A 12,133-nucleotide genomic window follows, 5' to 3' on the forward strand; every position below is an offset into this window, starting at 1 on the left:
AGATAAAGAAGATAAAAATAGAGGAATTCAGTTCCTTCATCATTTTAGAAGGTTTAAAAGTGGTGTTTAAGGGGAAAGTACATGTTTTTGAGCAGTCACTTTAAACTTAGGCCTTCAGTCTCCTATTTAAAAAGAGTGAAAGAGAGAGAGATTACCAGAGCATGGCAATTCACTCAGATTCCTTCACTGGGGTGGGAAAAATTGCTGCATGGGGAAGCCTGCCTTTCTGCTCTGACTAAAGCCTGCCTTGAGCAATCAGCTTAAACTTGATTCCTGACATTTACAGAGCTAATATTAGGCAAGATAAATTCCACCTTATGTTAAATACTTCTCCAGGATGACAGAAACATGAAAATGACTGTGAGGTGGAAGATAATAGGATTGTCTGCATTGCTTGTACCAGAGGTGCTGTGAAGAAACTTGGGTCTTCAGCTGAGCTTCAAGTACGCAATACAGAATGCCACACAGAACAAGAGAGCACAGCCTGCCCCGGAGAGCTCATTCATTCCCCACTGTCAAAGATATTAATAGTTCTACCAGAACAAGAGTATCTTCCCATACTAGTCTACCACAAAACCATTATCTCAGTCATAATTCAGCAATGAGATTTATAACACGAGTACAGAATGCACTAGAAATGAAAAGATGTAATACGTTATATTGCTATCTTCTCTGATTTTTAAGGGTAACTTATTCATCATGTTTCCCCGCAACAGAAGGTCTAACCTCCATCAGAAGCTGAAAATATTTAACAAATACAATGTTTGGAGAATTTAAAAGCACTTTTAAGCATTTGGAATCCTATTTTATTTGTGTTGGGTGGTAAGGTAAAGGTTTCTTTATAGCTATAGATGGACTACAGTTTCACACTTTCTCATTACAGTATATGAAAGCATTTTCTAAGAGATTTAGTTTAAAGATCCAAGGTTAAAATCAGATTAAGTGTTAGGAATTTCAGGGTACATATCCCAGACCGACTATCTGTTCAATATGACTTGTCTTCTATATCTTTAAAGTTGTACTCATATAATTACTGTGTAATACTGTTTGGGTTTTTTTGTTTGTTTGTTTTGCTGTTGTTGTTGCTTGTTTGTTTGTTTTTGTTTTTTTTTTTACTGCACAGGCCATTTGTTTTTGACCAGCTTGGCTTCATCCTTTCTGTGTGATGCACACAAAGTATACATACGTCAAATCCTATTTCATATCCCAGACATTAACATCACAGGTGGTCCTGTGAGATACACGGTCAATTTATGAATGGCATGCCAAACTGTTTGACAAGATACTACAGATTCTTCTGTGTTGGGGATTGAGCTACATTAACTGCAATGTATTACCTAGTCTTTAAAATTCCACTGACACCTATAGGAACTAAAAACATTCAAGTTGCAGCATTACAAAACAAACCACAGGCTATCCAAAGTACCTAATAGGTTGCAAAATGAGATTTATTTGTTACTGGTTTGCTTTTTAGCAAGTTTAACACAGTGTCAAATTTTTAAACATACTTGAATTTTGGGTTGATGTCTATTCATTAATTATTTATTTTCAGTTACAAAAATGGTGTAAATTACTTATTTCTGTGAGGCATACACTGTGAAGTTTAGTAGCTGAAATATAGTTGAACATATGGTAGCATCTTAGATGACATTTTTGTGAGTAATATATAACAATAACAGTAATTAATTAAGACATAATGGAATTTAAAAGCCATTAACCTGCTGAAATTTTTTAGCTGATACATTAGTGTAATAACTAAAAATTGACAACTTCCATCAGACATTGCTAGACACCTTAAGAGACAGATAAACCTCTTATTGAAAGGACCTAGATAGCTATGGCAGTAAATTAAAAGCTGATGATTCATTTTGCTATTGCAGAAGAAATAACATTACATGGAATTTATAAATTATTCTTTTTGTCATAGAATGCATAATGAATCACAATTTTTGTTCATCACTTGCCTATTATTAATTTAACAGGCATAGAGATGGTGTAATTTATTTTCTTCAATACTAATTTCTGTTATTAGAAGACTTCCTTTTCAGGATTAGCATGGTGACCAAGAGGAATGTAGCGTTGGGATAACAAAGGAGAAAAGAAAACAAGTCTTTTGAATTTCAGTTCTCCAGCGTTACATAGCAGTCTGCTTAAGAAAAAATGATTCTATTCCTCATAGCAGAACACACTTCTCATTATGGAAGAGGGGTGCACTCTTGCTTTAATGAACAACACAGACATTGTAAGGGACTCTTTTGGGATGCAGCTGCTTATCCAAATACAGAAACGTGCAGTGAATGTATACATTTTGTCCTTCCTCCAGCTAATATGCAAACAGTTGTAAGAGTAATTGAATGAATGACATATATTAATGATTACATAGAAAATATTTATTTATATGTGTTTATATAAAAAATATAATCTCTCTTTCCATTCAATAACTGTTGTCGTTCCAGGACCTAATTTCAACATTTCTGTTTCTCTGGATAAAACAAAGTTATTAGAAACAGACATTATTTTTACTAAATGTTAATTTTTGAAGATATGAGGGATATATATTTATATATATTAAGAGTCACTTGAAATATATTCCCTTTTTTAAAAGATAAGGCATCTATCATTTTTGTTGCATTTCTCAAATTGAAAGCAGTGCAAGTCTTGGGAGTTTCCTATTTTAATTGCAGAATGGTTTGGGTTGGGGGGGACATTAAAGATCACCCAGTTCCAACCCCTCTGCCATGGGCAAGGACACTTTCCACTACACTGGGCTCCTCAAAGCCTTTTCGAACCTGGTCTTCAACACTTCCTGTGTTGGGCATCCACAGCTTCTCTACGCAACTTCAACAGCTTCTCATATACTGTTCCAGTGTCTCACCAACTTCCTAGTAAAGAATTTCTTCTTAATATCTAATCTAAATCTACACTCTTTTAGTTTAAAGGACAGACCTGCGTGACATGTAGCCCCAGGTCAGTCATTTCTTAAAAGTGAAAAATACATGAGACCATCATCCTGCTGTGAAAAAGGCACTGCAAATATGGTCTCTCTGTAAACAGTGCAAGTATCCAGACCTACCTCAGCCTCTCACCAGGCTGAAAAACAACCACTTCTCTACTTAGAATCAGACAGCAAATCTCTACCTGGGTCCAGCCACAATGAGCATATCCAGTAAAACAGAGACAAATTGTCCTTTTTTGGAGATCTCTTTCTGCGATAGGTCCCAGAATCTTTTGATTCATCTGCTGTTGCTCTTGACATATCACCAGGTCATGTTCCTGGAGCCATGCCCTACAGATATGCACTTGCATAACAGTGAGGTCCTTCACAAGTATGCTTTGTTCTCTTCTTGCATAGTGGTCCCTAGGAGCTTCACTTTTCCACTACCTTCCAATCTCATTTATGGTATCTTGTGACACATAGTAGTACAGTGAGTCCGTTATAAGGACTGATGAGGGTATATTTGAGGTTAAGATGGTATTTCATATCACAGACAGTATACAGTGGGTAAACACTAAGATTGTCTGCTAGATATGCTGTGAGGACCTGTGGGATGTCTTGATGAGAACATCTTGTGCACTTTGGTTATGTCTGAGCTACACCAAAAATGTCCTGAGAATTTGGTGCATTGACAGTAGGTATGAGTCTGAAGTGCTTTTGCTGGCATGGTCTTTAGAGCGTGTGTCTGAAAAGAGTAGTGGAGGAATGGGAATGAGAATTTAAACCTTGAGCTTGCCAAAAAGAGAGTTTCCATGGGATGACTGTAAGGAGGGGAACAGGTGTGAGGCAGAAAAGTCATCACTTCCAAATTACCTTCAGATCCTACACTACAAATAGTGCTCACACAGTTTAGGTCTTATTTTCAAGCTACCTGTATCTCTGAAAGCAAAAGTGCAGGTAAATTGCAGTTCTGGGAAAAGTGGCAGGTCTGTACAGTCTTGCTCTAATTTTCTTGCCACTAAAAGAGAATTCAGTTATCTCAATGAGGGAGAATCTTGTGTGAGTTTTTCAGTGTTTGCTGCCCTGAACCTTGTGGTCTTTGCTAATACAGAGACCTCCATCTTTCCCTTAGTTGCCTTAGGACTCCTCTGCCTTATCTTTTCAGTCTCAGAGCTGTCTGAGCCCTTTTGGCCCATCCCCTTGCCATCCATCACTGAATTCTTCCCATCTCATGCCTCCTGCCCAACTATTTTCCAATCCCTTCCCGACTTAATGGCCCAGGCTCATACTACCTGACACTTCCCCACGACCACCTGTTCCTGATCAGGTCTGTCTCCAAGAAGCACAGCTTTTGGCGTTGAATTTGCTGTGCTCCTCTGTCTCTGCACTGCCTGCACCCTGTGGGGGTAGCTGCTGCCACATCAAACCACCGTTGTTGCAGGCATCTGCTGGTACCCTTCAGGTCATCTCCATTCATGTCCTTCCAGCATATATTCTGTGCCTGATTCTGGCAGGGATTTAAATATCCTGGTGGGCTGTTGCATTTGTAAAATATTGCCCTGCATGTATTCCAGAGGAAATGTTCAGTTAAAAGGGGAAAAAGAAAGTCCTCTCTGCAGCTCTCTTACCAGCCATGAGGATTTTCTGGGAGGATCTTTGAGGGTTTATTTAGCTTTCTCTCTTAAAAGGATTGACAAATGTTTTTAGGAGACTTTGGCTTTGCCTCAAAAGCTTAAAATAGCATTAAAGAGAATTACATAATTTAAAGGTAGAAAAGGCCAAGTGGGTCATCCAGTGCAACCTCTCAGCAGTGCAATCTGGCATTGTTCAGCATATTTTTTGGTGCCTATGTCAAGTCTAGATCTGATTTACAAGAAATAAGTCCTTCTAGACTCCTTGGGGTTTTTTTTTTTTTTGAGAATTTACATGATTTTAATCTTTGGAAGTTTGCAACATAAGAAGTTTGATACATGTGACTTTCAGACTAAAGAAACTTCTCTTTTACACCATACTAATTTCACCTATGTACAAAAGTTGAAATGTACTTTTATAGCACAGCAGCAACCTAAATAAAAGTGGAAAAAAGCTATTCAATCATTCTCTCTTTTCTGCTCATTCACAGGGAAAAAGAGCTCTGACTAAGCAAAATCTCTCTCTTCCTATAATCATCAGTGCACCTCACCTGTTTTCAACACTTCCATCTGTTCTTCTGGATAAGTATGTCTTTTTTTTCTGCCTTCTCTCATTTCTGTTTTTATTTTTGACCTTGTCAGTCATTTCCCAATACCTTTTCTCAGAGGCTTTGGGGGATTTTGGGAAATACTTCAGTGTTTCTGCAAAACTATAGGATACCTGAAGTTCACAGTAAGTCTTACTGATTTGCTGTAGTGTGTGGAAGAGCCGCTGTTCCACTGAAAGAAACAAGGATTTTGATAAAAATTTCTCTGTGGTTCAAATGCCACCTTGTTTCTATCGTTTTTCAGCTTCCCTTTCCTCTTCCAAAAAAATTTTGATCCCAAATTTTAGAGCAGCAAATAAGATGTGCCAGCTTGACTTTTAACACTTGTGACATGCAGGATTTAGTTCTAGCAGGCCACAGTACTACAAATGTGCATGCCTAGTTGTGCAGATAAGAAATACCACATTGATTTGAGCAGAACTGCATGGAGGCACAAATTCACCATGGATGATTGTGTGATGAAAGGTGTTGTTACTGCATGACACGATGCGAACAGCTGGCTTGTGGTAGTGCTGAAAAACAAACTGCAGAGGACTTGAATTTTGTGCAAAAACTGTATTAAGGCTATTCACAGACTTGTAGGATCATAGAACATCACAAGTGGGAAGGGACACACTTTGGGGGAGCCCAGCTGGTTCTGGGCTCTCTGTAAACTGAAATACCAAAGATGGAACTTCTTACACCTGGCAGACGGTTAACCACAGACAGTAGGACTGAAACACAGAGTGGGTTTCCTGTTAGAGTGTTAACCTATTGTGTTAGGACATGTGGCTGTATGTCCAATCAAGAGTTGTTATGAAGTGGTAAACCAATGCTGTGTGTACATGTGTCACCCAGAACTGTATAAAGGTAGCTGTACTGTTGCAATAAAAAAGCTGGTATCCTGAAACCATGTTGCATCCTGCCTCGACCGCGACACACACAAGGATCATCTTGGCCCTGCACAGGGTAGCCCCAAGAATCACACTTTGGGCCTGAGACTTGTCCCAATACTTCTTGAACTCTGACAGTCTCAGTGCTGTGACCACTTCGATGGGGAGCCTGTTCCAGTGTTCAAGCATCCTCTAGATGAAGAACCTTTTCCTAATATCTAAACTAAACCTCCCCTGTCTCAGCTTCATGCCATTTCCTCGAGTCCTGTCACTGGTCACTACAGAGAAGAGATTGGTACCTGTCTCTCCACTTCCTCTAACAAAGTTGTAGGCTGTGACGTATCTCAGTTTGCTCTTCTCCAGGCTGAACAAGCCAAGTGACCTCAGCCACTCCTCTCATGGCTTCCCCTCAAGACCCTTCACCATCTCTGTAGCCCTCCTTTGTACACTTTCTAATAGCTTTATATCTTATATTTTACCACCTAAAACTGCACACAATATTCAGTGTGAGGTCACACCGGTGCAGAGCAGAGCGGGACAATCCCCTCCCTCAACTGGCTTTGCCTGATGCCCCCAAGGACACAGTTGACTGCCAAAGCACTGCTGACTCATATTCAGCTTGCCCTTGACTAGGACCCCCAGGTCCCTTTCTATAGCACTGTTCTCCAGCCTCTCACTCCCCGGCCTGTACATACAGCCAGAGTTGCCCCATCCCAGATGCAGAATCCAACACCAGCAATGTTTCTGTGTGCAATGAAAGAGGGTAAGAACTGTATTAACATTGGCACTGAAATAAAGAGACACCCTATATATTTATGCTCTCAAGTGCCTGGGGTGCCATTTGAGTTGTCAATTCTTATTATAGGGAGTATCATCCACATCTATCACGTGTTGTTGAAAGGCACTTCTAATGCTTCACCAGTATGTTTTTGGACAGAGCAAAGCATTTCTTGTTATGACAGTGAATTATAACCTTTACAACTTCATTTAGGGAGAAGGATTTATAGAGAATTAACTTGAAATGAGCAAGATGCGGTGTCTGCTTGAACGAGAAAGTGTAGTGGATAAAGTAATATCATACAGTAGGCTGGGACTTGTCTTCAGAATTTTTTTTGTCTATATATTCTACATGTATTTGAAATAAATTGTGTAAAATGTTCCCAATTACATAATGAGTATTCTGTCTGGGCTACCCAGACAAAACACATACAAGTTTTACCTCATTGTAATTTTATGCGCTCAGTTTGGAAAAGCCACTGTTTTTCCCCATTGGGATGAAAAATTCATAAGGAAAAGAAATCTGCAAAACCTGCATTTTTCTACTAATCAAACAAAGCCAAAACATAGTAAAAGGTTCAAGTTATAAACTATTAATCAAGTTGATAATTGGACATTATATTGCTGTGAAAATTATGTTTTTTGAGTAAACTTAAGTGACTTGATCCTCCTGGAATAAAGCACTGAATTTCCATGCTATAATATTCTTTCTAGTGATCTGAATGCTAAACAAGGTCATTGTGATTAATGATTATAATAACTAATGTAGAAAGAATTAGTAATGACTTTCAATTTTGCAGTAAAATGCTGAAGATAATAGGTATCTTCTGTGGTATACTTACTTTATGTCTAAAAAACACCATTAAACCCTGTGAAACCACTATTCATGGTTTGCTTTGGAAACAAATATATTGTACCTTACTATTAATCAGGTAGTAAAAGCTCATTAAATGAGATATTTTTATAGAGGAAGTGTGTAGTATATGTCCCTAAATAGAAATTAAATTTTTGGACATGGAACACTTATAATGAGGTGTAGCAATAGTCATCAGACTCAGTCTGAATTGCAACAATAAACCTTGTTACATGAATAATAATTAACTCCATATTTTCTTTTGAAAACAGGGCTTTCAAAAACCAAATAGGTAACTGTATATTTAAAAAATATAGTAAATAATTAGCCAGTATCACCAGATACACATTGATTGGTATAGTCAAACTATCTTCTTGGAACAATTTACCTTTATTTTTGAGAATATAAATGTTTGAGACAGAGGAAGGGTGATAGAAAATAAATAATGGAGGCTTGAAACTTTATGGTATATTCATCCCTCCTATTTTTTTCATTTTATTATGATACCAAAATTTAAATACTACTAGTTCTATCTTTGCATTCATGTAAAAGTTAGGGGTAGAACATAAGAGTTAATGACACTTGAGAGATTTGACTTTCACATGCACCAGGTAAATTGCGAAGATTAGTAAAATAGGTAATAAAGGTAATAAACTTGGACTGAAAATGTCTGTCCCCAAGTTTTTTTCAGGTTAAATTGACATTTTTTTCTGCTCCATTTTTGTTGTATGTTGGGGGTTTCTTTAGATTTTTGTGTAGCTCCATGTTAGTAGGTTTTGAAATGGATGATTTCCAAATTGTCCTCGAACTGCATATTTTTTGACAATATCATGGGGAAATGATGTTATAATTTTTTATGTATATTTCTTTAAATCCTCCTAAATGTTATTCCTGCTATGAAATGGATTTAGAAGGTATTTTTCTGCAAAAGTTCCAAGTCTATAATGAATTCTGAATTCAATATATTTCTGGATTCAAATAATGTCTGGATTTTCTCTGTGAAATACAACCAGAGTTTCCTATACGGCAAGCAGCACCTTGGCTCCCCAGCTGTGCTCCCTTCTAACTGCTCAGAAGTTTCACCCCAAAACTCTTTTGCCATAAACTGTAAAATTCTAAGTCTTCCTTAACAGGATGGTTTTTGGGCAGCTTTACACTGTTCCTGGCGTTGGTGTACCTCTGGGACTGCCATGTAGGCTCAGCTTTTCATGGTAAATTCCTACTGAAACTTTGAAGTTCTGGGGCAGGTTCAGCTTTGGAAAGGTCTTTAGTTTTGATTAACTGAAGAATTTGCTGGGTGAGCAAATTTCCTGGGCCATTTTCTGAAAAGTCTGATGAAATCAAATGCTGAAACTCCATCAGAAGCACTGGAACACAAGGCTAATTTCCTCCTTCTAGAGTTATCATAGAAAAGTGGAACTTTTCACAAGTCCCTCTTGCTGCACTGGGTAAAACTATCAATCTCTTAGGCAATAATAACTTTTGCCTTTCCCTTTGTTACCTATAAAAGAGCTGCTGCACATTAATTTTAAAATGTAGATGTAATTTATTCACCTCAGACACTCAAGTTTTTTCACCAATAATTCAATGCATTTTTTTTGCCTACTGGGAACACAAGTAATAAAAAGCAACCTTATTTAAAGATCACTGCAGTGGGCTTGCAATAGTTGTTCAATAGTTTCAATGCTATAGTAGTCTTTGTTTGATGGTTATGCAGGTTCCCACTACTTTTGAACACATCAAAGATCTGAGGAAAGACATTTTCGTTCTTAACAGAGGAACGATTGGACTAAATACATAGATTCAGACTGATAAAATTAAACAATGTTTGATAAAATTAAATGATGTTTGCTAAGTAGATGAAATTCTTGTGTATATTTAGCCTTCAAAGAAGCAAATACTAACCATCGCTGTCACGCTGGACATGCCAGATCAGATAAGATCATAACGTTGGACTAGGTGATTCTTTGCTATTGTTGTTGTTTTGGTTTGATTTGGTTTGGTTTGGGGTTTTTCAGTGGGTTTTGTTTTGTTTCTTAGTTTGTTTGGGTTTTTTTGGTGTGAAAAAGAACAATATTACAAGCTACTTTCTTTGATTTATTGTCTTCTGAGACAAAAGAAATCTGAAATCTTAAACTAGGTTTAGAGGATTAGAATTGGGCTGAAGAGGATAATTTCTTTGTTTTGTACTTCTACAAGGTTCATTGCCATATGAGATTATGTTCTTCGTTTCCCTAGACACATGACTAAGAAAGGCTGTGTGTAGTGCAAGATGCCATTGACTTTATTGACCTTAGAAGTGCAATCTCCAAAGTCTGACTCCTTGAGATAAGGGAAATTCTTGATGCCACACATATTTGCCCCCTTTGGCTATTCCCCTTTCCATTACTCATTGCAATTTGGTGGTTTTACATGGATTATGAGATTTGGAGGCATTTGTCTACTAATTTTGCTAATAAATCTAAAATAAACAACTTGTTTTCAACTCTGACTAACTAGAATTCCTATAAACAACAGATGAAGTATATGCACAGTTAAATATTCTGTACCCCATTTCTCATCTGTAAGTATGGAGAATATCAAGCAGTTTTACAACATTGTTCTACAACACCATCAATGTCAGAATGTTATTCTTCCACTAACAGGCACAAATATCTTCAAAGTTTAATTTTAGATAATAGTTGCAACAATAATGCAGACTTTCTTTACTGAAAGGTTGCAAAAGTTTTTCCATTAATGGTAAAAAAATGTGGATTATCCCACTTTTTTATTTGCAGTGACCATGTGTTTTAGATCATTTGTATCAATTCACAGAAGGTGACCTTTCTGTTCCTGCTCTTTAGTCTTTGAAGACAGTGGCAGCACTTCCATTGACTTTACTGAAATTAGAATGCAAACCATCATACTCCATGTAATCTGTTTTAAATAGATAAATTTCTTTTTGTTTGTATTCTAAGGCATTTCCTTTGTAATGATTGTTTTCTGGACTCTGCATATCAGTTTTTCAGTAAATTATTTAGTACCCCACTAGATTTTCTTAATCTTCCAGATTCTTTTAACTGTCTTGTTTTTTCTTTTTTTTCCTGTGGAAGGAGTTTTTCAGTCATATTCTATTGAAAAAATATCATAGGTGATAGAATAATAGTAAAGATTCAGCTAATACAGAAAATGCTGCAATCCACTTAGAAAGTGGAAAGGATTGAACCACACCATTCTGAACTGTTCTTACATAAACCTTAAGTGATGGCTGCCATACAGATCGCATGCAAGATTTTTATATCTGAAAGAAAATAGATTATAGTTTTGCCCTCTTTAAGGTAGGATATTGAAACATTAACCTCTTATCTATCTTTTCCCCAGAAAATGAATAGCTGTATTTAGTTAGATTTTCCTCTCATTTCTGTTATTTTTACATGCGAAAGTAATTTCTTCATCAATAAAACAAAACATAGTCTTGACTTCATCATTGTTAATTGATTATGAGCGTAAAATCACAAAACTACTGAGACAAAAAAACAAGGCTCCTAAATGCAAAATGTCCGTAAATCATCTTAGCCTGTTTTGGGAATTCTAAAGAAAAATAGGCTCACAGCTCTGAGTAATGTCTCCTGATTTCTGCGGAGCTTCTCAACCTGCGTTGTGTGCACTATTGAAACTGGCCACACAAGTATGCAGACAACTTTCCAGGTTCTTCACATCAATTTCTATCATTTCCATGGAATATTACAGAAATTTATATTTTCTGAGGGGAAGGGAATCTGATAATGAGGGACCATCATTTATAGCAGTGGCAGAAAAAGCAAGCTACAAGACTTGATACATATTTTAAGCACTGCAATGATTATGTAGTTTGACTTTGAGAAATTGAAGGCCCAGCAAATCAGGGAAAGAAAGATTTGCTCAATGTGCAGCAGCATGTTTTTAGGTACAATGTAAAATGAGCAAATCTGCCTAAAAAAATCAAAATGTGATAGTAAAGAGTTCTCTCATAAATCAAAGAGCGGAGGCAACAACATGGCAGATAGAAATAACAAGCTTATTAACCCAAAATTAAGCTACAGTTAATTATTTTCTCTAAATTTGCTGGGCTTTATATCTTTGTTTCTATAGCAAACTGTCAGGATAAAAGGAATCTAATTCCTAAGCAATACCTTGCATGGTGGTCATTTCTCACACATTAACTCCCTCACAACATGCATATAACTCACTGTTTGGTGAGTGCTGAGGAGAATAAGAGCACAATGTTCTTGTACTTCATCATAGACTAAAAACTGACCCATAAATCCCAGGATGCCTTTTACATCCATATATATTTATGATGTATTCTGTATTTTCTGATAACAACATGTAGACCAGATAAGACTAGCAGGAAATAGCAACAAAAAAAAAATATGAGACAAAATATTAGATAACTCTTGGGAGTAATTTCCTCAGAATCAGACAAGTCATCCCAACAT

This window comes from Empidonax traillii, unplaced genomic scaffold, assembly GCF_003031625.1.
Source record: "Empidonax traillii isolate 1590-97213 ecotype Southwest subspecies unplaced genomic scaffold, ASM303162v1 scaffold458:size851334, whole genome shotgun sequence".
Taxonomy (NCBI): domain Eukaryota; kingdom Metazoa; phylum Chordata; class Aves; order Passeriformes; family Tyrannidae; genus Empidonax; species Empidonax traillii.